The sequence below is a fragment of the Sceloporus occidentalis genome, unplaced genomic scaffold, assembly GCF_023333645.1.
Source record: "Sceloporus occidentalis isolate IW3139 unplaced genomic scaffold, rSceOcc1.0.p SCAF_1, whole genome shotgun sequence".
NCBI lineage: Eukaryota > Metazoa > Chordata > Lepidosauria > Squamata > Phrynosomatidae > Sceloporus > Sceloporus occidentalis.
Window position 1 is genome coordinate 217413331 of NW_028316981.1, and position 27045 is coordinate 217440375.

The following is a 27045-nucleotide window of genomic DNA, read 5'->3' on the forward strand; positions in this document are numbered from 1 at the left end:
GTGTCCAAAGATAGCAAGTTGCTACATTGACCTCCAAACGCAGTAAACACATTATGCTCCCCTGCAACCTCTCCCTTGCTGCTCCACATTCATAGACTGACGTGTGAGGAGAGCCACTGAACACCATTTTTAACTATTCTTTTTTCTTTTTTTTACATGCCTGCTTGACCGCCCCCCCAGACAGCCCAGGGACCAATGGGGGAGGCAAAGGGACTTGGAGGGATGGAGGCTCCTTCTCCCTTTTCCAGAGGGGCTCTAGGAAGACATAGGACAGCTTGGGAGGCAAAGGGACTTGGGGGTATGGAGGCTCCTTCTCCCTTTCCCAGAGGGGCTCTAGGAAGACATAGGACAGCTTGGGAGGCAAAGGGACTTGGGGGGGGGTGGTGGAGGCTTCTTCTCCCTTTCCCAGAGGGGCTCTGGAAAGACACAGGAGAGCATGGGAGGCAAAGGGACTTGGGGGGGGGGTGGTGGAGGCTTCTTCTCCCTTTCCCAGAGGGGCTCTGGAAAGACACAGGAGAGCATGGGAGGCAAAGGGACTTGGGGGGATGGAGGCTCCTTCTCCCTTTCCCAGAGGGGCTCTGGGAAGACACAGGACAGCTTGGGAGGCAAAGGGACTTGGGGGGCGGGGGGGTGGAGGCTCCTTCTCCCTTTCCCAGAGGGACTCTGGAAAGACACAGGAGAGCATGGGAGGCAAAGGGACTTGGGGGGATGGAGGCTCCTTCTCCCTTTCCCAGAGGGGAAAAGCACCTAAGTGACTGATTGACTGCTTTAAAAACAAAACAGAAAAACAGGTTTGAAAGACGCAAATGGGAACGGGGAACAAAAATAGCCCGCGCCAAAATGCATCGAAGCAACTGATGTCACTGTGACATCTAATCGCCTAAGCGCTTGACTGACAGCTGCTTTAAAAGAAAAGTGGTTCCGCACGGGCAATGGGAATGGGGAGCAAAAAAGTCCACTTCAAATTACACTGGAGAAAATTTCAATGGGAACGAGAACATGAGTCAAAAAACCTCGAGTCCATTTGCACCCTTTCGTAATGGGAACGAGGGACCAGATTTGAATACGACTCAGAAAAAAGATCTGGCATCTTCAGAGAATGCTGGCATGGAAGACAGTTGTGTGTGTGTGTGTGTGTGTGTGTACTGTGTGACCCTGGGTAGGGAGGAGTGATCTCCATGTTAATCTGTGTATTGTTCTGTTATTGATGGCAGGGCCTCAGGGTGGGAGGATATGCAAAGAGGATTAGTGTCTGCTTAATTAGTGATCATTATCTGCTGGGAAAACCGTTGCCCCCGAGTGGTTTTTCATTTGCATTTGGTGAGTCCTGATTTTTCTGTTTTTCAGGACTGGTAGCCAAATTTTGTTCACTTTAAGGGTTTCTTCTTTTTTGTTGAAGTTGTCCATGTGTTTGTGGATTTCAATGGCTTCCCTGTGCATTCTGACCTGATAGTTGTTTGGCTACCAGTCCTGAAAAACAGCAAAATGCAAATGAAAAACCACTCAGGGTCAGAGGTTTTCCCAGTAGACAGTAATAGCTAATTAAGCAGACACTAATCCTCTTTGCATATCCTCCCACCCCGAGGCCTTGCCATTCAGCAACAGAAAAATACACAGATTTACATGGAAATCACTCCTCCCAACACAGGTTCACACACACATATATATATACCCTAATCACTTCCATGCCAGCATTCTCTGGAGATGCCAGCCACAGATGCTGGCAAAACATCAGGAATAAACTCTTCTAGAACATGGCCATATAACCTGCAAACCCCACAAAAAAAACTAACGATAGGATTATTTAGCAATTTAATTTGTAGCACAGTGATGGTCTGGTAGGTGGAGAAATAAGAAACACACATTCATTTTCAGAACAAGAGGGGCACAACCTTGACTAACACTCTGGAAGGAAAGCTTATATAGCTGTGTATTTTTCTAAAGCTTTGCACCATCATCCATTCCACACTTCTTAGGAAATGCTTTCAACTGTCAATTGAAAAGGAGTTCAGGGGTTAATGTAGTCTAACATTTTCCTTGGGAGAAAGCTTGTCTCTTAAACTAGCTCTAAGGTTGTGAGGTGGAAGGTTCTCTCACCTTTTAAAATTTTGGCTCAGTTGCAAATGCTCTAACCTAAATGGTGTCAGGAAATGTCTTTGTCCAAACCTCAGCCCCTGTTTACAACAAACTGAGCATAATGCCTGGCCGAAGCTGTGTGGGTGTTTATTTGTTTATTTGCAGAACTTTTAACCTACTCTTCAACCAGAAAGGATGTTTGCAATCCCTTACTAAGGATTTTTGTAAACCGGGATCATTTTGCAAAAATCAGTTGGGAGTCTTTGCTTTCAGGAGTACAATCGAAAGGACAGTAGAGATAAGTAAAGGGATTGAAAGTTAGAACTGGAAAAAGCACAATGGTTGTGGCTGATCTGGTCGCCCTGGTGGGTCTTATCAATTTTAAATGCTATGGCTGGGTCTTTGTTGGCTTCTCCTTCGTTTCTCCACCCCTCTCTCTTTTTGCTTTTTGTTTGTGAGATCAAACTTAATATCTTTCTCCTGTCCCTTGGGAAAAGATGATTCCTTAAAAACCTTTCTAGTGGCTGCATTAGGAAGGAGAGTCCACCAATGAGGGCTGAATAGTGGGGCTCCAGCAAGTTGTTTCTCCTTCTTCCCCAGTTTTCTCTAGGCTGCTTTTTGGAGGGTGCTCAACAGTAGCCAGAAGCAACAACATGGACTCCCTTCCTTCCCCTATCTTTTGTATAAACTTTGGGAATGGATGGTAGAGAACCAGCAAGGTGTAGTGCTTTGAGAATTGGACTAGGACTCTGGAGCCCAGGGTTCAAATCCTCACTCAGCCATGGAAACCCACTGGGTGACTTTGGGCAATTGCAAACCCCATCTGAACAAATCTTGCCACAAAAACCCAATGACCATAAGTCAGAAACAACTTGAAGGCACACAACAAGCACCACAATGGAAGATAAGAGTCTTTGTGGTGCAGTGGTTAAATGCCAATACTGCAGCCATAAGGTTGTGAGTTTGATCCCGGGGCTCCAACATTGACTCAGCCTTCCATCCTTTCGTAGGTCAGTAAAATGATTACCCAGTTTGTTAAGGGCAATTGACTTACAGACTATAAACCACTTAGGGAGTGCTGAGTTCACTATTAAGCAGTATAGAAATGCTATTGCTAAGTTTTTACTCCTCCCTCCCTAGACAAACCACAAGTCAATGAAGTAGTCCAGAGATAAGAAAGCTTAGATGCAGTGACACTGCATGACATGTTCTGCACAAGACAGGTCCTTGCGCAGAGAAGCATCCAATGGGAAACTGCACTTCAAGCACTTCAAATATATTATATAAAAGTCAACTCTTCTCATTAGAATTAAACTGTCACTCACAGAGGCCTGCCAATAATCCTTTGAGCTTCCCTTCCCCACTCACTGACTTCTGTATCCTTCTTAGTTAATTATTTTCCATCACTTTGACCGTAGGTTGTCTTTTCCAGAGTTTGGCTTTAAAATAAAATATGGTAAAGGCAACAACCAATTACAATTAAGTAGTGAAAGTAACTATAATTATCACTGCACATTACCATTACACCAGTGAGCATTTATTTCACTACATATTTAAATATCTCTACTCAGTCCTCGTTTTCTCTAGGCACACCATGCTCAGTATGTCTGGCCTTTCATCATACAACTTGACTTCAAAGAATTTTACCCTCCCCATTGATCAGCTCTGATTCCCACCCTACCTCACCTCACCCTCCACTACTTTCAGGATCTTCCCAAAATCAGCTTCAAATTCCCATTGTATTTTGGACAGGATTTATTCTGGAAAGGATTTTAGCGTTGTACGTATGCTAGTACTAAGAGCCAGTGGTGAGATATCCTTATCTAAACAGTGCAGGGGAGTGGGGGAGAAGATGTGTGTGTGTGTGTGTAAGAGAGGAAGAGAGCAGCTGCAAGAGATAGCTCAATTATTGCTTTTTTTAAATCAGGAGAGACTTCTGCCTCATGCTTGGGGAGAGGTCAACTAATGATTCATCTCTCACACATGGAGAGCTGCCCATATGCAAAAATATTCTCACCCTAGCGTTCTCTTCCACCCTTGTGAGACCTCACCATGACACACATACACATACAGCTGTGTGTACATGCTCAGAGCCACATGTGCTCATTGCTGTGTACAGAGAAGGGGCTGGGCTGAGCTCAAAATAAAAAGAGAGTAACAGTGTGCAAAACATACGATGAGCACATTTCACTTTCAGGGGAAGGGGCCATGAGTGCTTTTCTGGTTTGTTTTTAAAAATCCATGAGAACACACCAGTTTGAACAGGGAAGTTTTCACTCTCTACAGAACATTAACACCCTCTCCACATTAAAATAAAAAATTAATGGCAGAATGACAGAGCATGCCAGGCTGGGGAGAGAGAGGTGCTTCTCAGAAGTACTGATGTCAGAGATAGTATTCTGTAACTAGCTATGGCACACTCTCACACCATCTTATTCCATAAAATGCTGGCTGCAATAAACACACTACTTGGATGCAAGAACCATATTAATGTACATGGCACTCTCTGCAGCACAACCACAAAAGGCAAGTCCCTGCAGCCTGTCCACAAGACACTTACAACCAAAAGAGTAGCCCAGGAGCAGCTCCAGTGCCCTCATACAGGAGTGCTCTGCCCATCTGCATCAAAAGATTCAGCCATCTTGCACACACATAGTGATTGCCTTTGTTTGATCAGCAAATTGGAAAATAAAAGAAGGCAAGGAAGACTATCATAGGCAAAGGGAAGGACAATGTGAGCAGATGTGTTTATACACAGAGAGATTTTAACTACATTAAAGTTTGGCGTGGAGGTGCAAGGAGAGAATGGAAAGGGCTTCCACTAAAATGTGTGCTTTGAACTGAAACTTGAAGGAAGAGAGAGCAAATATTAGCTTACATAGTTCCCTCTGAATTAATATCCTGTCAGATTTTTATGATTTAATAGCTGGAGTCCAGGAGGAAATGGATCACACACCAGCAGGGCTTCTTGTTAATCATATGAATGCAAAAATAGGAAACAGAGCAGAATCAAGACAGTAGGGAAATTTGTCCTGGGATCAAGAAATGAAGCAGGACACTCACCGACAGAAGTTTGCAAGGTGTTGCTCATCACAAACACATTCTTCAAGCAAACAAAGAGATGACTGTATACACGGACATCGCCCAATGACCAATATAGAAATCAAATAGACTAAATAATTGAAGCAGAAAATGGAGAAGCTCCATTCTCTTTGCAAAAACAAGGCCAGGAACAGATAGTGGCACAGACTATTAAAATAAAAAATCAAAGTAAAGCTGAAGAAGAACACTAACCAATCATTGTGCCAAAATACAACCTGAAGAACATCCACTAGGAATTTAAAGACAATGTAAAAAATAGATTTGTACTATTAAGCCTAATTGACAGGGAGTCAGAAGAACTCTGGACTGAAGCCAGGGACGTTGTCAGGGAGGAATGCGAAGAGATACTGTCTGCAGCTAAAGAGAAAGAGAAGCCTCATTGGATGACAGATGAAACTTTTAAAGCAGTTAAGGAGAGTAAAAGACAGAAATAGGGTCAGAATTCGGAATGCAACTGTTCAGTGACTTGTGCACAGGCATAAAGAAAGCTACGATAACAATCAATGCAGAGAAATAGAAGATGACAACAAAAAAGGAAGAACAAGTGACTTCTTCAACCTGATCCAAAAAAGCAAATCAGCCAAGACTGGGGATGCTATACAAACAACAGGGGAACACATTACATGTCGAAGGACAAATAAAAAGCTTGGTTGAAAACAATACACCAAAGTTCTATATAAAAAAGGGGAAAGGATTCATCTAAGGAAGAATCATTTGGAGGTGAACTCACAATTTTAGAAAATAAAGTGAAAGCTGCATTCAGAGCACTTGGGAGAAATAAATCACCAGGAACAGATGATGTTGCAATAGAGCCACTTCAAGTTACAGATACAGAATCTCATCTACTTCTAAAATCTATCAACAAATATGGAAAACAAAGCAATGGCCTGCAGATTGGAAATATTCCATATACATTCCAATTCCCAAGGAAGAGGATAATGGCATTTGCAGTAACCACAGGAAGATTACATTCATTTTCCATGTATGCAAAGTGATGTTCAAAATTCTACAACAGGCTTTTGTCAGATGTCCAAAGTGGGTTCAGGAAAGAAAGAGCTACTATTGATCATATTACAAACTTATGTTGGATAATGGAATGCACCAAAGAATTTCAGAAGAAAATCAGCTTGTGCTTTCCAGATTATATATAGTAAAGCCTTTGATTGTGCAGCTCATGGAAAACTTTGGATCACTCTTAAATAAATGGGCATGCCACAACATTTTATTATTCTGATGCATAACCTGTACTCAGCACAATAGGCTAACACCAAGACAGAATCAGGAGAAATGAAGGGGCTTCCAATTGGCAAGGAGGTAAGGTAAAGGTTTTCCCTTGACATGAATGTCTAGTTGTAACCAACTGTAGGGAGCGGTGCTCATCTCCGTTACTAAGCCAAAGAGCCAGTGTTGTCCAAAACTAACTTTGGTGGTCATGTGTCTAGCATAACTGCATGGGACGTTGTTACCTTCCCACCAAAGTGGTACCTATTTATCTGCTTGTACTTTTACATGCTTTTGAACTGTTAGGTTGGCAGAAACTGGGACCAGCGACAGGAGCTCACTATGTCCTGTGGTGCTTGGGCCTTGAACTGCCAACTTTCTGATCTTACAATAATCAGAATTGGCATCTTAACCACTAAGCCACTACATCCCTAAGGAGGTCAGGCAAAGCTGCATTTTATCACCCTATTTTTTAACTAGTATGCTGAGCATATCATACATAAAGCAGGGCTAGACTCAGCGGAAGGAGATGTGAAAACTGGGTGAAGGTACATCAGCAATTTGAGATACCCAGATGACACTATACTACTAGCAGAAAATAGCAAAAACATAGAACAATTACAGAAGTCAAGGAATCAGATCATTACAGGTTGGAATGGGCCACAAGAGCCATCCAGTCTAACCCCTGACATGCAGAATACATTATCAAAGTACTTCTGAGAGAGAATCAGCCAAATTCTGTTTAAAGACCTCCAAAAAAAGGAGAATCCATCACCTTCTGAGGCAGTCTATTGCACTGTGGAACAGCTCTTCCTTTCATGAAGTTCTTCCTAATGTTTGGTGGCATCTCCTTTCTTGCAATTAAAATCCATTTGTTCATCTTCTAGTCTCCAGAGAAACTGAAAAAAATCTTGCCCCATCTTCAGCACTGCATCCCTTCAAATATTTAAACATGGCTATCATATCACTTTCCAGTCCTAGAATCATAGAATAATAGAGTTGGAAGAGACCGCAAGGGCCATCCAGTCCAACCCCCTGCCATGCAGGAAATCCAAATCAAAGCATCCCCGACAGATGGCCATCCAGCCTCTGTTTAAAGACCTCCAAGGAGGGAGATTCCACTCGGAGTGTAGTGGAATCTCCTCTCTTCTCCAAGTTAATTATTCCTAAGCTGTTCCTCACAGGACTTGGTTTCTGGACTATTTTCTATCTTGGTCATCCTTCTCTGAACAGATTCCAACTTGTCAATATCCTTTTTGAACTGTTGTGCCAAGAACTGGACACAATACTCCAAGTAAGGCCTGACCTAAGATGAATAAAGTGGTATTATTACATTCCTCAATCCAGACACTATACTCCTTTTGATGCTGCTTAGAATTGCATTGGCCTTTTTGACAGCTGCATCACACTGCTGACTCATGTTCAGCTTGTGGTCTACTAAGGCCTCTAGGTTCTTTTCACACATCAAGCCAAGTGTCAGACATCCTATATTTGTACATTTCATTTTTCCTGCCTTACATTTAACCTTGTTGAAATTCTTTTTGTTAGTTTTTTCACCAGCACTCCAAGATAATAATAATAATAATGACTTGGAGGTACACAACAACAATTGCTACTACTACTACAAAATATATGGTATGATACCAAGTAGAAGACCAGTTTTCATTCTTGCTTTTTTTTTTTTTAAATTCGAGGAAGATAGTTTCCTCTCTCTTTCTAATATAGAGTGAAGCATTCAGTCAAATGACTCCCCACACCTCCATCTGCAGTGGTAGAGTTGAAGAAGCATCTTGACACCTCACCTGCTGTTCGTGTGAACTACGCCAACTTGAGTGTGTTGCTCCTGGAGTCATATAAATGGTAAATCCCTGACTTTCACAATATTTAATTCAAGAGGAAGAAAATCCCTGTTTCTTCCACACCAGCCTGCAGAAGAAATGCATGCCCTTTGCTTGTAGGATGGGAGAACTCTCTTTCCAATCTAGTCTCACATGGAAGAGTGGGCAGAAAGCAATAGTCTTGCAGAAGGAAGGCGCGCACACCACCACACTTAATGCTTTGTGGGGATATTTATAGGCTGTTTCTTGCTAAATGTTTAAACAAGCTTGAGTGAGAAAGAAACTCTTCCTGCATCTACCACGAACACAGTTTTCCTACTCCCACACAGAGCAGTAACACAAAATTTGAAGAGAGAGGTGGGGGTGGCTTCCTTGAGCTTGGAGGAAGACAAGGCAATAACGTAGCATAGATGCCTTGTGCTAGGAATCTGTATGGGAACCTAAGGGCATAAGATAGGAAGAGGAAGGCCTGTTACAGACTGCCAAAATAAAGCTGCTTCGGGTCTCTTTGGAGGTATGCTGTTTAAATGATGCATGCATCCTAAGAATCCAGAAGCTGCACCAAAGCTGCCCTCCAGTGCTTAGGAATGGAGTGTGGCTGTGGCGCGACCTCCGGACTCTTAGGACCTATGCATCATTTAAATAGCATACCTCCAAAGAGACCCGAAGCAGCTTTATTTTGGCAGTCTGTAACAGGCCGAAGTTTGCAATGGGGCTAGGTTTGGTCTTTCCTTGACTACATGTTTAGAGTTAAGCTTTTCCTCCTTAAAAACAAAAAGCTGATGAAGGTAGCACCACCACCTCAGATTTATTAGAGTGTACAAAGCTGATCACATATATTATCAGGTTACAACAGTTTTGGAAATGTATTGTGTCATTGTATTTATCTTCCTTACTTCACTCTCTCTCTCTCTTTTCAGTTCACTGCAGCATATTTAACTGTGATGACTATTTATTCCATATTAGTTGACCCCTTTTGGCAGCCTTTAGCACTGCCATTACTAATTAAGTCCAAGCCATGCTTTTTGTACCCTGTTTTCACTTCATTCTATTGTTGGTTCTTTCTGTCTATTGATCCAAAACATTTGAAAGAATGCATCTTCTGTTGTACTTTTCTTACTGTTTTTGGTGGTTAAGATGGTCTCCCTTTTCATACTAAGGATTCTGTGGAAATGAATTATTATTTGTCCTGCTTTCAGAGCTATACACTGTTGAATTGGCAGAAAACTGTGCACATACTTTCTCCTCAGCTATTTCTTGAATGTTTAAGACCTAAATCCAACTGCTAGTCCCAACTGAGTAGAACAGTTGAATCAATGGGATTTAAGTAAATGGTGACTTTATTCTTTATTCTCTGAAGATGCCAGCCACAGATGCTGGCGAAACGTCACAAATAAACCCTTCTAGAACATGGCCACATAGCCTGAAAAACCCACCAAAAATTATGGTGACTTTATTGTTGTTGTTGTGTACCTCCAAGTCACTGTTTACTTATGGTGACTCCAAAGTGAACCTATCATAGGATTTTCTTTGCAAGTTTGTTAAGAGGGGATTAGCTACTGCCAGTCCTCTAAGACTGAGAGACTGTGACTTGCTCAAGTTAAGTGGGTTTTTTATGCTTGAGTGAGGATTTGAACCCTGGTCTCCCAAGCTGTAGTCCAATGCTCTACTCACCATGCTGGCCCTTACCACTCATCAGTTGATGCTACATGCCTAGCAACTGGATTTAGACTAAGCAGAAGCTGAGTTTCTTGATTCTTTTCACATAACATCTGAGATGTTGTTCTTTTATGAACTTAATAAGTATTGTCATGAAGAGTGACAAAGAAGCTGGGGGAGGGGATTGAACCCAAATGTTATTCAGTTGCCCTTATCACGTCTTGGTGTTTCTCTAGCCTTTTTCCATAATGCCTGCAATCTTGGGCAGGAAGCTGAAGTCTATGGACAATCCTGTGCAGCTCAGTAGATTGCAGAAAGCCTTACCTCTACTGGCAATTTCTGCACCTGAAAGAACAAAAAAGGTGTAAATGCTTCGTGGGTAGAGACTGAAAAGCTCTGAAGACAATCTCTCACACAAACTTCCCCCATTGCCTCATTCTCCTAGTTTATCCAGTGAGTCAGCTGTTCTCTGGGCATTATGAGTTGTCAGCCAACTGATGAACTAGCTTAGATTTATCTAGTTTGATTATATCATGTGCAGCTTCCTCAAAGGCTTTCTTCAAGGCAAAATAGACTTCATTGACCACATGGCCTAAACGAACGATGTTGTCAAAGACACAAAGTAAATCAATACTCTGTATACTTGCTTTATTCTTCATAAATAGACATTGGGTTTAATTTTCTCTTTCTCTTTTTCCTTTGGTTAAGCAACTTATAGTCAACAGCACATTCTGTACTGATAACAGGCAGCCTTCTCAAAACCTTCCCCCAGATTCTTTGTGGCATAAAGACTCTACTCCATCCAGACATACCAGTGTGAACATCTGACCAGGATTTGTCTAGAGCATGCTACTAACCATTCAGTGCTATAGTACACCATTGTCTACTCTGTCACAATGTGATCATATGAAAAGTTTCTCTGGGGTCCCCCTCCTTTCTCTTGACTGAGCTACATGGGACCACCTTTAACTAAAGACCTCACTGCCACCATAGTGGCAACCCCAGTGGCATCATTGGGGTTGGCATCACTTGGTGCGGTAGCTCATGCTGTCACACACACACACACACCGACCGCCACTGACTTCTTCCCATCCCACACCATATAGAATCCTCACTCATGTTTTCTGTACTAATGTTACCCATAAATTGTAATACCTATCTGTCACCAAATGTAATGGTAACAGTTGTGACATAAACAGTGAGCAAAATTAAAATGATACTTTTAAATTCCAATATCATTTGCGCAGAATAAATGCATATACATATACACACTTTCATGGGATGAAAGTGAAAATTTGGTAAAATGTGATGCTCTCAAAGAATACTGAATAAGTAAAAAAAATTGTAATTTTAAAAGAATTTTTAAATTTTAAATTTAAATTTTTAAAAATCTAGGGCATCTCTTGTCTCCTCCCACTGACCTTCACCCCACTCACACCATCTCTTCAGCATTTTAAAGGCATGCAAGCAATGTCCACAGCCTGTTTCTGCACGAAGATAGATGTTTGCGGAGGATTGGCATCACCCCCCCCAAGGTGTCACCTGGTGTGGTCCGCACCCCGCATACCCCCCCATGACACCACTGCATCCACCTTAGCAACCTATTAGGACACTGCTAGTGAATTCTACTGGTATTTTACTTGCCAACCTAGGGAAGAACTGGGCCATGCTAAGGCATGGGGAAAAGAGTGCAAGAGAGGCAGAGCATGTTAAAGAAAAGCTTTATTCTATGGGAATTCTATAGCAAAAAGATATCACTTAGATGTCCCCCAGGCACAGACAGAAAGTATAAGTTACAGAGCCAAATCAATTCAGCCAGATCAGGAAAGGAAATCAAAATCCTAACTTCACTGACTGGTACATTCTCCCAATCTTACTCACAGATCAGATGGCATTTGTCGCCCTTGATGTTTCTGGGAGCTGGGAGTCTGGACTCCATTGTCTGACCATTATGGGTTTCAAGAGCAGGAAGGAAAGGCCAAAATGCTAGAGTGTTGAGAGGCTTCCAGACTAGCAGTTTTCCAAGCAGGGACGTAGCCAGGATTTTAGGAAGGGGGGGGGGGGGTCCAGACTAAGTGCCACCATTATAATGGGGCTTGGGTGCAGCGGCGCAGCAGCACATACCATTCATTTTTCTAATGGAAGGGGGGGTCCGGGCCCCAAGATCCCCCACCTTGGCTACGTCCCTGTTCCAAGTGTCAGCTATACTGTGCAACTGGCTTTGCTCTTGGTTGTAATGCCTTTGTTGTATCAACATATCCCAGGGTGTTTTGTTATAAAAGGGGTGTATCAGGGATATAGCTAGGATTTTAGGAAGGGGGGGTCCAGACTAAGTGCCACTATTATAATGGGGCTTGGGTGCGGCGGCGCAGCAGCACACACCATTAATTTTTCTAATGGAAGGGGGGGTTCAGACCCCAAGACCCCCCCGGCTACGTCCCTGGGTGTATCACATCTGCAGGAATGGCAAGTGACAATGCATCTAAGCCATTTTAGTAGTGCTGTGGCTTTTAAAAACCAATGTCTAATATTTTACTAATGTTTTAGTAATGCTAAGTCTAAATATAAACTAAAAACTGTTTTAATACAACATATATATATATATATATATATATAGTCACTAAAATGGTGCTATGACAGCCCATTAATTTTTACAGTGAGTTTAAAAATTTCTTCTATAATGCTATTTCATTTAAGTGCTATTGCATAAAAGTTATGTTTTTGTAATGTACATGGAAAAGGTGTTTGTCAAAGCGCCCCCAAATGTAGCATGCTCAGCTGCACAAAAGACAACTAGTGTACATAGCAATACGAAACCTCTTCAAAAAGATGGAACACTAGGGTTGGTGTGATCTAAAGCTGCAGCTATTGCATTACTCTTCTAGCTTTCCTTTTCTTAAAGAGTTACATTTTGTCAGTTCTTAAAAGTGCTGGTAGAAATAGAGGAGAAACACAAGAGAACAACTACTTGATATTGTCATCACTTTTTAGAAACTAAAAAAGCAAATGAACAAAATGCGGCAATTCTACAATAAATGGCTAATGCTGAAGTATGCTTTAATCCTGCTATGGCTGCAACCTACCGCCCAATTACAACGGAAAGCTTTTCTCTGTCCCAAACATGTAAAGAATCAGAAGGAACTGTGACCTTACAAATGTTGCATTGCAGGTCCTAGCACCATCACCAACTCCCTCAATGATGGGAATTGCAGTACAACTTCTGGAATGCTGCAGTTGCCTGCCCCTGCTTGAAAGTACAATGCAGCTTATCCTTCTTTTCCTTTATCAGATAAACAGTTGAAAGTATCTGGCTTCACATGGGTTAGAATGCTCCTTAGTCCGTTACACCAAAACCTTAAACCGAATTTACATTGCTGTTGTTGGGCACATATTGATCCTGCCCCATCTGAGTTGAGCCACAGCTGCTGGAATCCCTAAGCATGCTCACTGCTGCAGTGTATCCCCACAGCCCCCTATGGGGCAGATTTGTTAAAACGCTTCTGATGTTGCGCAGCGCATGAGCAACACGTCAACATTTGGCACCAGATCTTCTACCTTCATGACTGTAGTCAGCAGCTTGTGAGCTGGAGAAACACCTCTCCCTTTCTCAATGAGCAAAGAGACACTGTAAACGTCTCTCAGATGAGGCTTTTATTCTTAGAAGAAGTTCCACTGTGTACAACAATATATACACCGACACCATCCACCATCCACACTAGTAACAGCCCTTTCTCTGAGGTGAAATGCTTGTCATTACTCTAGCAAAGGCTCCATGAGGCTACTAGCCCTTGCCTCTCCCTCTGGGGTCACAAAGGACCCAGCCACCCTCCTGAGTGACTTTTCAGACTGGCAGCATCATACAGAACTTTACAGCACTTGTTGACTATCTTTTGATATCACTTCCTTTTTCATTACCTAATCATTATGGCTCACAGTAACTCTTTTATGCCTGGTTACTATTAAAACCCACATTGTACATTTTCCTTTTGACTCTATATCCCAACAAGATATGACAGTAAGGGCTGTTCGACAGTGGAATGCACTCCCTCGGAGGGTGATAGAGTCTCCTTCCTTGGAGGTCTTTAAACAGAGGCTGGATGGCCATCTGTCAGGGATGCTTTGAATTGGATTTCCTGCATGGCAGGGGGTTGGACTGGATGGCCCTAGTGGTCTCTTCCAACTCTACGATTCTATGATTCTATGATTCTATGATTCTAAGATTTTCTCATTCAATGTGAAGTCAAAGGCTTTCATGGCCGGCATCCCTATCCATCTGTCTCTCAAACAAATTCCTCTCCCTTGAAGCTGTATTGCCTAAACACTTACATTGTTAGAGCCCCATTGTAACTACAGGTAGTAGTTGCATCAATTTGGATTAATTATTGCATATTAAAAAGCGCCCACCACTTGGTTCTTCTTAGCCAGGTTTCTAGTGTCTACGCATCATAGTCTTGGACTTATGGCTCTAACAGACACATCCTTTTCTATTTTCTGTCAAACATTAGGAATGGGAATACACAAAAACCAGTTGCAGGACACTTCAATCTTCCTGGGCAATCCATCTCAGAACAGCAGTCCTTGAACAAAAGAAGACTGAAAAGAGAAACAGCAACATTGGAATATATCCACAGACTACAATCCATCACCAATGGTTTGAACAGAGACCATGGTTTCCTGGCACACTACACACATTTCAACACTATCTAACCCCTATCCCTATGAGGGCATCCTTGACCCATTCATCACATCCTCCTCTCTGTTTCTGACACTACATTCCAACACTCATTCATGTGGTTATCTACTCTCCTTGGCGATATATAACAGTTTTTTTCCTCCCTTGGTCTCCCAAGGACCATAGTTAGCACTTGCATGAGAATTAAAACCGTACTTGCCACCCCATCTGCATACATACAAGGTTTTGAATTTGAATCTACATTCTCGCACACAAATGGCTTATACAGGTCTGTCTCTTGAGTTCTCCACGCATCTGAGGAAATAGGCTGAAGTCTGTGAAAGCTCATGCTACCAACTTTTTTCTTTCAGTTAGTCTCAAAGGTGCTACGAGATCTCTTTGCATACCCTTTTCTATTATTATAGATAAAACTAGTGTCAAGGACACACAGATAATAGCCAGAACCAAGTAACTGTTTTCAAATCAAACAGAAAAATATAGCTATTCGGGAGACAGATGATTGCAGGAACCAGTAAAGAAAACCTTTCTTCCAGATAGTATTTCCTCCAGGGATATTTAAAGTATGCACTCAGCCAGGTTTTTAAAAATCCAGTCCCACTTCCACCTTCCCAAAGTTGCCTCCTAAACCGATATGAACCTACTTGTGTATGAAAATCCATACACTCAGACACATCCATCCTGCTGCCATAGTAGGAGGTCTCTGGACTGGGCTGGATGGATATTGAAGGTTGTTTTACTGTGAGGGTCACCCCTTTTCCCCTCAAGTCACCCTCCCTCCACAGACTCTCTTGCTTGACAACAGGGCCAGCCTGGCTGCTTCAGGACTTGTGGCCTATCATTAATTTATCTAATTCTTTTTTTCTAAAAGCCACCCTAACGAACATCTTTTCTGCATTCCGTGGCAATTAATTTCATGCATTCATTATGGCAAAATCATGCTGTCTTCACAAATAACTGGAGGAAATTTAAGAAAAGGCTGCAAGAAATTTTAAAAAACCTCATCGTGACTGAGAAGTCAGATGTTTAATTAGTTAGCTCACTCTCATTTTGTAGCTTCGGAGGAAGAGTGAAATGATATTTTTCATGTCTTTTTGGTACCTGCATTAAACCAACCCAATACTTGGTCTCTCAAGAAAACAGGGAGCTGTATCTTTTGGGGGCTGGGAGGGGGAAAGCAAAGGAACCTCTTCTGATAAGCAGTGTTTGAAAGCTGGTATGGCATAATAGCTAAGAGTGCGATCTTACTGATATCTACTATAGTTGCCAGATCTTAGGGCCCTTCCCTCAGTTTCCAGTTTTTATGGTGACCTCCAGGTGGAAGATAAGAGAGCACATTCTTCAGTTTTTGTGGGCTCAGCTCTATGCAAGAGGAAAGGGATATGTGGAAATCTCCTGCCCACCTAACAGAGCAGCAGCTTGCTACAATGTACAAGGATAAGTTGATTTCTTACTACTGTACAACATGCAAAGACTCTCCAGGGGAGTCTATATATTCACTTAGGTAGTTTCTCTCTCCCCTCCTACATGTTGTAGTGCCTTCTGCTCTGCATCAAACTTCTAAGTAGAGGCAAGTAGAATAGTAGAATCATAGAATTGGAAGAGACCACAAAGGCCATCCAGTCCAACCCCCTGCCATGCAGGAAGTCACAATCAAAGCACACTTGACAGATGGCCATCCAGCCTGTTTAAAGATCTCCAGAGAAGGAGACTCCACCACACTAAGAGGGAGCATGTTCCACTGTCAAACAGCTCTTACTGTCTGGAAGTTCCTCCTAATGTTGAGCTGGAATCTCTTTTCCTGTAGTTTGACTCTATTGCTCTGGGTCCTATTCTCTAGAGCAGCAGAAAACAAGCTTGCTCCATCCGCAAAATGACACCCCTTCAAATACTTAAACAGGACTATCATGTCACCTCTTAACCTTCTCCAGGCTAAACAAACCCAGCTCCCTAAGTCTCTCCTCATAAGGCATGGTTTCCAGACCCTTTATCATTTTGGTCACCTTCCTTTATACATGTCCAGCTTGTCTATATCCCTTTTGAACTATGTGCCCAGAACTGGACACAGTATTCCAGCTAAGGCCTGATCAAAGCAGAACAGAGTGGCACTATTACTTCCCTTGATCTAGACACTAAACTTCTATTGATGCAGCCTAGAATTGCATTGGCATTTTTAGCTCCTACATCACACTGTAGACACATGTTCAACTTGTAGTCTACTAGGACTCCTAGATCTCTTTCACATTTCTTGTTATGCTAGATATCCCCCATCCTGTATCTATGCATTTCAATTTTTTTCTGCCTAAGTGGACTGCCTTACATTTCTTTGTGTTCAAATTCATTTTGTTAGTTTTGGCCCAGCTTTTTAACCTATTCAGGACATTCTGAATTTTGATCATCTCCTGTGGGGTAATAGCTATTCTTCCTAATTTGATGTCATCTGCAAATTTCATAAGCATGCCTTTCATAATTTTATAAAGTAAACTACGTTAACTGTCCTTATTCTGTTTCCTTAACTGAAAAGGAGCATCCCCTCATTTCACCTTGATCTGGGAACAGCTCCTTTGACTAAGATCTCTGACAATTTCCAGCAAGAAAATGTGTTTACTCTGTGTGGGTGGTGTTTGAATGATTACAGTACTTGTAAATAACTGCTAAGTAAAGGTAAAGGTAGTCCCTTGACATGACTGTCTAGTGGTAACTGACTGTAGGAGATGGTGCTCATCTCCATTACTAAGCTGAAGAGCCAGCATTGTCTGAGGACTGTTCTGTGGTCATGTGGCCAGCATGCATGCACTGAACACTATTACCTTCCCACCAAAGCTGTACCTATCTATCTACTTGCATTTGCATGCTTTCAAACTGCTAGGGTGGCAGAAGCTGGGACTAGTGACAGGAGCTCACCCCATCATGCAGCACTTGGGCCTCAAACTGTTAACCTTCTGATCTTCTGATTGTCAGAATTGGCATCTTAACCACTAAGCCACTGCATCCCTTAGGGATAGGTACTTAACAAATAATTCTAGATGACATCAACTGTTGCAGACTCTGGCCCAGAAAGCTCAGGATCTGGGACAATCCTGAACTGACAGCCCTAATGTCTATTCAGAATTGTGGGGTTTTCTCTGAGGTACATGGTTTTGGATTGCAGCCTAAGAGCTGGAACAGACCAGCAAAACACACCAGCATCCTGGCAGCTTGAAGGTATGGCATACATACGACACATGCCCCCAGGCCATCAGGAAGCCACTGTGAAGCTGCCTGGCTGTTTACACGGTGGCAGCTTTTAGGCACTCCAGCAACAAAGCATTTAGATGCTGCATGCCGCAGGAGCACCAAAAAGCCACAGTGATGGCATTTTGCGCTCCTTTTTGTACTGAAAAAAGCCACATTGGGGCCATGGTGTGCAGTTTCTTTGGTCCCAATCTGGCACTCAAACCTGCAGTATCACGCCGCCCCTTGGGCTGGTCTGTTTCAGCCCTTAGGGCTAAGAACCTGAAAGCCTCTGATGTGAATCTCACCTCTGCCCTGAACCCACCAAGCTGCATTCTCTCTCTTAGACTCTTCCAGCTCCCTGCTCTCCCATCAACAGATACTGACCTAACCTAAAAGTCTTGTAGTGATAATCAAGTCTGTTTTTTGTGGGTTTTTCGGGCTATGTGGCCTTGTTCTAGAAGAGTTTCTTAAGAAACTCTTCTAGAACATGGCCACATAGCCCGAAAAACCCACAAAAATCTATGGATGCCGGCCATGAAAGCCTTTGACTTCACAAGTCTGTTTTTGTTGTGTGCTTTCAAGTCATTTCCAACTTATGGCGACCCCTATCATGGGGTTTTCTTGGCACGACTGATTCAGAGAAGGTTGGCCATTGCCTTCCCCTGAGGCTGAGAGAGTGTGACTTGCTCAAGGTCTCCCAGTGGCCAAGCAAGGAATCAAACCTGGGTCTCCAAAGTGATAGTCCAAAGCTCAAACTACTACAATCAAGTCTAGGGGAACATTTTAAAATGAGATACAAATACTGATGATGATTATTACAAATATTGCTGTGATCTGCAGGACTTCCATTTGACAATCCAAGACCTGCTCTGTGTGTGCACGCATACTTTCAAGTCAGATGTCAACTTATGGCAACCCCATAAATATCATAGGGTTTTCTTAGGCAAGGAATGCTCAGAGTCGATTTTGCCAGTTCCTTCCTCTGAAATACAGCCCACAGCACCTGGTATTCTTTGGCGGTCTAGCATGCAAGTGCTAACCAGAGCTGACCCTGCTCTTAAACAAGCTCTTCCAAGATCAGATGGGATCTGATGCCTTTAGAGGCATGTTAAGATCTGCTGCCTTTCTGCTTTTACAGCCAAACAAGCTAGGTGGAACTATTGGTTTGAGAAGCCCTCTGACACAGTTGTTTGCTGTTTCCAATTTCTTCCAGTTTCTCAAAATATTTTAAAAGGCAACTTGCGCAATGCCCATTAAGTCCTTAATAAATAAATGTAGGAAAATAGATGTACAAGATATAATGAAGAACCAGTCTGCTTTGGAAAGAACAGCTGACACTCACCAGATTCAAAATTTCAGAGACAACTAAGAGGCTGAGCAGTAACCCAGTTTATGCCATAACTTCTAAATGTTTGAGGTTTTAGAAAGACCTTGAGCATGAATTTGTATTTCCTGATTTATCTCAGCTAATAGCTACTGACATTCTTTTTCTCCAGGAATCTTTTTGTCGCACTATAATCTTACATCAACTTTCATGGGAGTAAACCCTTTGAATCTAATGTAGATTTGTACAGGATTATTCTGTCAGTCATTCTGAAAAAAACAAACCACAGTTTTATTTTCTGTCATCCTAACATTTTGTGGCACCATCTGATTCATGGTTCAAGCTGAACTGCACCCTTGAGTACATATTTTAAGTCCTCTCTGCACAAGGTTGTTTTTATATAACATATTGTGGCCAAATTAACAACTGCCCCCTATTAACTCTAGAACATTAATTGTCTCCCCATAAGTCCCCACTGCACCCCTTTCTTATCATCTCATCTTTTCAGCCCCAGGTACTATACAAGTGATTCCATCTTTCTGTTGCCTTCCTCTGCACATTTTCCATTTATTTTACAACATCCATCTCAGATACGGGTGGAAGTAAATGAGCAATGGACACAGCCTGGAAGTATAAATTCCCTTCTGTTTCGGTTTCACAGAGCGACATTAAAATATGTGTGCATTGCCTTTATTTAAATACTTATAATATGGATTTTTGTACCTCTCCCACCCTTGTCAAGTATGCACAGTGGGCCTTGGCATCTGCTGGGGTTTGGTTCCAGGACCCCCATGGATACCAAAATCCGTGGATGCTCAAGTCCCATTATATACAACGGCATAGTAAAATGTTCCTTACGTAAAATAGCAAAATCAAGGTTTGCTTTTTGGAATTTATATATTTTTGAATATTTTAAATGTATGGATCCATGAATCCATGGATTAAAAAAATTCCATGGATAGGAGGAACAATTGTATTACTTTGCAATACTCAACGCTGAATTTCATCTGCCATTTTATTGCTAAAGTCACCCAGTTGTGTAATGACCTTCCAGAAGACAGCTATCTGTTCTGGACTTCAAAGCTTTACCTGCTGTAAATATTTCCACCTCAGCATCCCGCCAGTCCTTTTCTGAGGTCAAGATTGAATATGTTTAAGAGCGCTTTCCTGATACTGATGCTTACTCCCACCCTCCTATTTATCCTTTCAAGCATGACAACTGACTATTTATTCCTACCTCATCATCATTCTAGCCCTCAACATAGCACATCTCCACCAAACAGGGAAATAACAGAAGACATTTCAGTGCCTAAGGCAGAAAATCAAAGAGTGATTTCTGCAAAAAAAAAAAAAAAAAAGTAATGCTAGCTGTCCACTTCCTTTAAAGTATCCCCAAATCTGCCTAATGGTAATGTTGACCCTCTCAAAAGAAGCAAGGCTTGTGTCATTGCAACACTCTGGCTGCTTGGGTTCCCAATTTTTAAAAACTCATTACCGATTCACAAAAAGACCGGCCCTCTCATTCCGAGATGACTTTGTTTTCTTAAGAGCCTTTGATGAAGGGCTTTGTGGAAAGCTTCTGAAAATCCAACCGCACTAAATCAACTGGGTTGCCCTGTTCTACACGCTGCCTGACATCCTCAGAGAATTTGGGGAGATCAGTGAGGTGTCATTTTCCCTTATTAATCCCACAGTTGACTGTTTTTTGACATTACAGTGTTTATCTAGGAGGCTCCTATGTTTTTGTCTTAGGCTCCCAGAACTTCTCTGTATTTCTGACAGCCAACAGATCTTCACTCCAGCAGATAAAGGCATAATGAGATCCAGTGTAAGAAAACAAATTCATCAGGGAAACAAAAACATGTACCCAAAAAAGAATCAGGGGGATTTTTAACTGAGGCTACACCCACACTGCAGAAATAATCTATCTTGACACCGCTTTAGCTGCCATGGGTCCATGCTGTGGAATTCTGGGAAGTGTTGTTTGTTGTGATACCAGAGTGCCACTTCCCAGAATTCCATAGCATGGAGCCTTTGCAGTTAAAGTAATGCGAAACTGGGTTATTTCTGCAGTGTGAATGCAGCCTGGGATGATTTACTCCAGAGCATGCTGGGATTTGCATTCTGTGCGCTGAATGCTTTAATTGGTACTGGGGGTTTTGCCCCAGTACTAACCCCCTGAGAAAAAACCCTGCTAGGTGGGGAGGCCCTGCTGGTACCTTTAAGTGGCACATTTTCACCACCATTAAGGTTTGCAGAATGAGAAATAGTTTGCTACACCAGAAGGCAGGGGGAGGTACAACCCACCAGAGATGCCAACCTGTGCAAACCCCAAAAGCTGTACAAAAGGATTCCCATGCCCCATGGTCTTGTGCAGCCCCTTCTTTCCATTTCATTGGGTCTTGGGCAGGACAGTGACTGTGCTTCACTGCAGCTGCAGGAAGGAAGGCATGTGCCATTTGGATGCTCTGCTTCAGCTTTCAAAATGTCTCAGCCAGAAATGCCCTGAGTTGGATTTCAGTAAGTCTCTCCTGGCTTTTGAATGCCTGCTCAGAGGATGTTCCATAGTCATACAAATCAAGCAACGTAGGCAGAAGAAAAACTGACCCTGCAGCTGAGAGAAGGTGGGTGGGATCCAGAACCATTGTTCTGAATCCCACACTGGCCAAGACCTGAGATGAATAGACAGTTACCCTCCAACAGGAGGAGCGAGAGCGTCAATAAACCAGCTGCCTGTGAAGCGTGCCGCCTCTGTGGGTTTGATGAGACAGATCCACTAAGTTCTGGAAAAAGGGAAAGGGAGCATGAAGATGCCCAAAAGGGGTCCCGATAGACGTATATTAAATGCTTGCAAACAGTGTGGAGTAAACAGGAAAGATTCTCAACAGAACTGATTGGCAACAGATTCAGCAAGGATGAAAGGAAGCCATTCGTCACGCAAACACATTGAAAAAGCTCACTTGAAGAATTAATTACACAACATGCAAAAAAAAGCCTCAAGGTGTTTGTTTGTTTAAAAAGGAACAGGCAAATTAATGGAACCCAGTTCTAACTGAGGCAAGCCAAAGAGAGCCTCCAGGGCTAGATGTAGAATACCTCTGACAAGGGCTAGATGCTGCCTGCAGGGAAATGGGGTATGGCTATTACATCATGCTGCTGCCAAGATCTTTGGAGGCATCCTGCTGGGCGCTTGGGGAGATAATGCTGGGCTGGAGGGACCCTTGGTCTGATCCAGCCAGGCATCTCTTGCGGTCTTTTATAGACCTGGCGAGCTAGAAAGAAAGAGGCTAGGAAGCTGGGACTGGGAATGCAAACATTGGGGCTTTCCAAAGTGGGAGTCCTGCTGTGTTCAAAAGCTGAGTTGTGACTTCATGTTGGTGGCGGCTAATCTACTGTTTACAGAAATTCACCAGCATTTGCAAATGCACCCAGTCTGGGGGTTTCTCATTGTTGTGGCTTCTGCTTCTGATGGTAAACTGGGAAACCTTCATCTGGGTGATTTTCGTTCAGGGCAGAGAGAGTGGACCTCACGGCTACCTACCTGTTGTGGAAGAGATGGCCTAGGCGCCAAACACTCACCTGCAGGGATGAAGGATGGAGGAGAGTGGGTTGAATTCCCAGTCCTTGGGGTACAGAGTGAGCACATCTTTGACAGAGAAGTCTCACTGACATGAATGGGGTTTAGGTCTAGGTAAGGCTACTGAAAACTCTGTGATTCGTTCACCTTGGGGCTACCATGAGTTGGAAATGTCTTGACGGTGCACAACACAATGCTCCTGAACAGCCAGCTACATGCATCTCTAACTGCTTGTTCCCACTAAATAAAGTGAATTGCCGATCGGTGTAAATGATATTTGTTCCCATTTGAAACCGGTTCCTGTCGCAATGTGATTGAATCCTGTTGTGATGAAGCGAAGAAAAGACAACACCCCCCCCCCCCCCGTTTTTTTTTCAGAGAGTAGTTTCAAAGTGGTTCTTTTCAGTCCATCCACACTGCAGAAACAATCTGGGTTTGAGCCCACTTTAACACTGCCCTGGCTGCATGCTGTGGGGTCCTGGGAATGGTGGTCTGTTGTGGCACCAGAGTCTCCAGAGTTGTAGTTCAGTTTCAAACCATGCCTACACCATGCTGGCTCTCTTAAGCTGCCTCCACAGTGCAGAAATAATCCAATTTGAGACCGCTTTAACTGCCCTGGCTCAATGCTATGGACTACTGCAAACTGTGGGACATCATCTTTCTCTGTCTGAGAGTTCTGGTGCCACAATAAACGACAGTGCTCAGAATAGTTCTTTTGTGGGTTCTTTGGGCTATGTGGCCGTTTTCTGGAAGAGGTTATTCCTGTTGTTTGGCCAGCAACTATGGCCGGCATCTTCAGAGAATACAGAAGGATTTTCTCTGAAGATGATGGCCACAGATGCTGGCCAAATACCAGGAATAAACTCTTCTAGAACATGGCCACACAGCCTGAAGAACCCACAAAAAAACCATGGTTGCCGGCCATGAAAGCCTTCGACTTCACGGTGCTCAGAATCCCACAGCATGGAGCCAGGGAAATTAAAGTGGGCTCAAACTGGATTACTTCTGCAGTGTGGTCTTCCAAAGGGGCTGCTGAGCTAAAACCACTGCCATGCTGCTGCTGCTGTTGGATGTTTGCTTTCCCACCTCACCAAGTCTGCCTCCATAGCAAGCTCCTGGGCTCCTCTGGGTGTTGCAAGCCTTGCTGTGTGTGATGATGCCTCTAGGCTGATAGGGGGGACCTGGTCGGAGTCCTCCTTAGGGTCCTCTCTCCCTGATCGATCCATGCGATCAAGGATTAAGAATTCTGTTCTCTCTCTCTCTCTCTCTTCCCCACCAAGCCACCTTCTCTTTGCCTGTTTTCCCTCCTTGGCTTCCCCCCAGTCGCTCTTGGGCACAACCAACAGGTCTTGCTGGGTTGCTCTGGAAGAGGGAGCCTTTCTGGGGCTGGGAAAAGCAATGGATGGAATTGTGTGTGATATATACATATACATATATAGAGAGAGGGGGAGGGAGGGAGAGGGAGAGAGAGAGAGAGAGAGAGAGAGAGAGAGAGAGAGAGAGAGAGACTGGCCCTGACCAGTGTTGGGGGGGGGGTCCCCCAATTCCTTGGAAGGAGCTTGTTCTTGGTCAGAGGAAGGGACACCCCAGATTTCTGGTTCTCTCTCTCTCTCTCTCTCTCTCTCTCACACACACACACACACACACTGCACAGAAGGGACCCTCCCCACAGAGTAGACCCCCCCCCAAATAAAATAAATACACAAAATACACTAAAATTACCCCCCCACACACACACACACACACAAGCCCTCCATTCCTCAGCCTCTCAGGAGCAAAACCCCACTGGCGATTTTTGCAGCCTCAAGAGTGGGCTCTGGATGAAGAAAAGCCTCAGGAAGGAAGGCAGACCCTCCCTCTTTCCCTCCCTCGACCTCCCCCTCCTTGGACCCCATTTTGGGGGGGGGGTGGAGAGGGGGTCCCCTCCACTTCCAAAGAGGGGGCACCCCAAAGCCCTTGGAGGAAAAGGGAGAGATACGCATGGGACACCTTCCTCCTCCTCCTCAGACTCCCACTGCCCTCCAAGTGGAGGACCCCCACCCCAATAAAGGAAGCCCCCTCCTAAATGGCAAAGGAGGAGAAGGGGAGAAGCCCAGGGAGCAGGGGGAGGCGAGGGAAGAAGGGAAGGGGCTGAACTGAAGCTCACCTTGGGGTCTCCTGGCCCTGAGGGGGCTCTTGGGGTGGGCTTCCATGGCCAGAGGGTCTCTCTCTCCTCCTGGCCCTGCCTAGCCTTTCCCGCCTTCGCCAAGGATGCCCTCCCTCCGTCTTCTCTCTTTCTCTCTTCTCTCTCTTCTCTCTCTCTCTCTGTCTGTCTGGCTCTCTCGGACCGCATTAACTCCCGCCATGCCAGAGAAGGAGGGAGTCCAGACCTCCAGACCCCACCAAAAAAGGGGCATTTGGGGGGTACAGGGGGTGCCCACCTCACCAGCTGGCACCCTAAAAACAAGGGAGGGGGTGACACCGACATTTGGCTGTGGCTCATCCATCTGCAACCCCTTAAAATGCTATAAGACCCAATGGGAGGAGAAAGGAGTGCCCCCCCCTCAGGATATTTTTTTAAAAATTAAAATTTAGAAAATTTCAAAATTTTAAAAAAATTGGAAATTTTTGAATTTAAAAAAAAAAATTTGACGGCTTCGCCTCTTGGCCGCGTAAATACGCTGAGGTTGTGTGCATGACGTTGTAATTTGGAAGGGTAGTTTTAATTTCGCCCGTTGCGTATCGTGGCGGAACGATGCGCTTGACGTTCAGGGCTATGTATGGGAATGACGATTTAGGAGTCGCATTAGTGTGCAAAAAAAAGCATGGGAAGGATGGGATGTCGAAGGCTTTCGTGGCCGGCATGCATAGTTTTTTGTGGGTTTTTGGGGCTATGAGGCCATGTTCTAGGAGAGTTTCTTCCTGGCGTTTCGCCTGCATCCGTGGCTGGCATCTTCAGAGAATGCTGGCATGGAAGAGAGTGGGGTATATATATATATATATGTACTGTGTGACCCTGGGGAGGGAGGAGTGGCTAAGAAGTCTGCCTGGTGAGAAATGGGAGGAGGAGGTCAATGGAAGAGGGTAACACACAAAGTGGCAACAGGACCCCAACTGGTGGAGGGTGGGGGGGGTCTTCCTGCCCTCGAAGGAAGGAAGGGGCTGGGGGGATCCCCTCAAGGCTCTAGGGACAGGGCAGAGGAGACCTGGCTAGTTGCAGAAATAACCCGCTTTGACCCCGCGGTGCTTACTGCCACCCTGGGATTCTAGGAACTACACCAGACCCCTCTTTCCTCTGGGGGGGGTCTTCTTCTCAGGAGAAGAAGAAAAACAAAAAAGGTGGAGATGTACTAAAAACAAATGATGGTACTTGCCCATAGAGAATCATTGGAGAATACTTGCCCATAGAGAATCATGGGGAATACTTGTCCAAAGGTAATCATTGGGGATTACTTGCCCATAGGGAATCATTGGGGATTACTTGCCCATAGGGAATCATTGGGGATTACTTGCCCATAGGGAATCATTGGGGATTACTTGCCCATAGAGAATCATGGGGAATACTTGTCCAAAGGTAATCATTGGGGATTACTTGCCCAAAGGAAATCATTGGGGATTACTTGCCCAAAGGGAAACATGATACTTGCTCATAGAGGAGTGGTTCTCGACCCACAGGACCCCCTTTGGGGGTTGAATAACCCTTTCATGAGGGTCGCCTAAGACCATTGAAAAACACTTATTTAATTACAGTTAATGAAGTAGCGGTGAAAATAATTTCATGGGTTTGGGTCACCACAACATGAGGAACTGAATTAAAGGGTCACGGCATTAGGAAGGTTGGGAACCACTGGCATAGAGAATCATGGGGGATACTTGCCCATAGGGAATCATTGGGGAATACTTGCCTATATTTGGGGATTACTTGCCCATAGAAAATCATTGGGGAATACCTGCCCATAGGGAAATATGGGAGATTACATGCTCATAGACTAAAATTTAGACTATTTTAAAGCCTAACAGTATTATGAGTTGGCCTGCAACAGTTATGTTTTATTTTACATACATGGGGAATACTTGCTCATAGAGAATCATGGGGAATACTTGCTCATAGGGAATCATTGGGGATTACTTGCCCAAAGGGAAACATGGGGAATACTTGCTCATAGAATCAGAGGAATACTTGCCCAGATGGAATCATTGGGGATTATTTGCCCATAGGGAAACATGGGGAATTTAATCCCCATGATTCTCTATGGGCAAGTATTCCTCCTGATTCCCTATGGCCAAATATTCCCCACGATTGTATATGGGCAAGTATTCTCCAATGATTCCCTATGGACAAATATGGTTTCCCTCTGGGAAA

General features: G+C 43.8%; 1 protein-coding gene across 2 annotated transcripts in view; it reads right to left on the bottom strand.

The window, feature by feature from the left end:
* Positions 1-25002, bottom strand: part of PIANP (PILR alpha associated neural protein) — a 45492-nt gene extending 20490 nt beyond the window's left edge. The window contains exon 1 of one of the 2 annotated variants that reach the window (XM_089488926.1): positions 24850-25002. The gene's annotated coding sequence lies outside the window, so the exon portion shown is untranslated. Of the gene's footprint in view, positions 1-8201; positions 8302-24849 lie in introns of those variants that run through there. The other variant, XM_089488927.1, reaches the window with a different exon arrangement.
* Positions 25003-27045: the final 2043 nt, after the last annotated feature.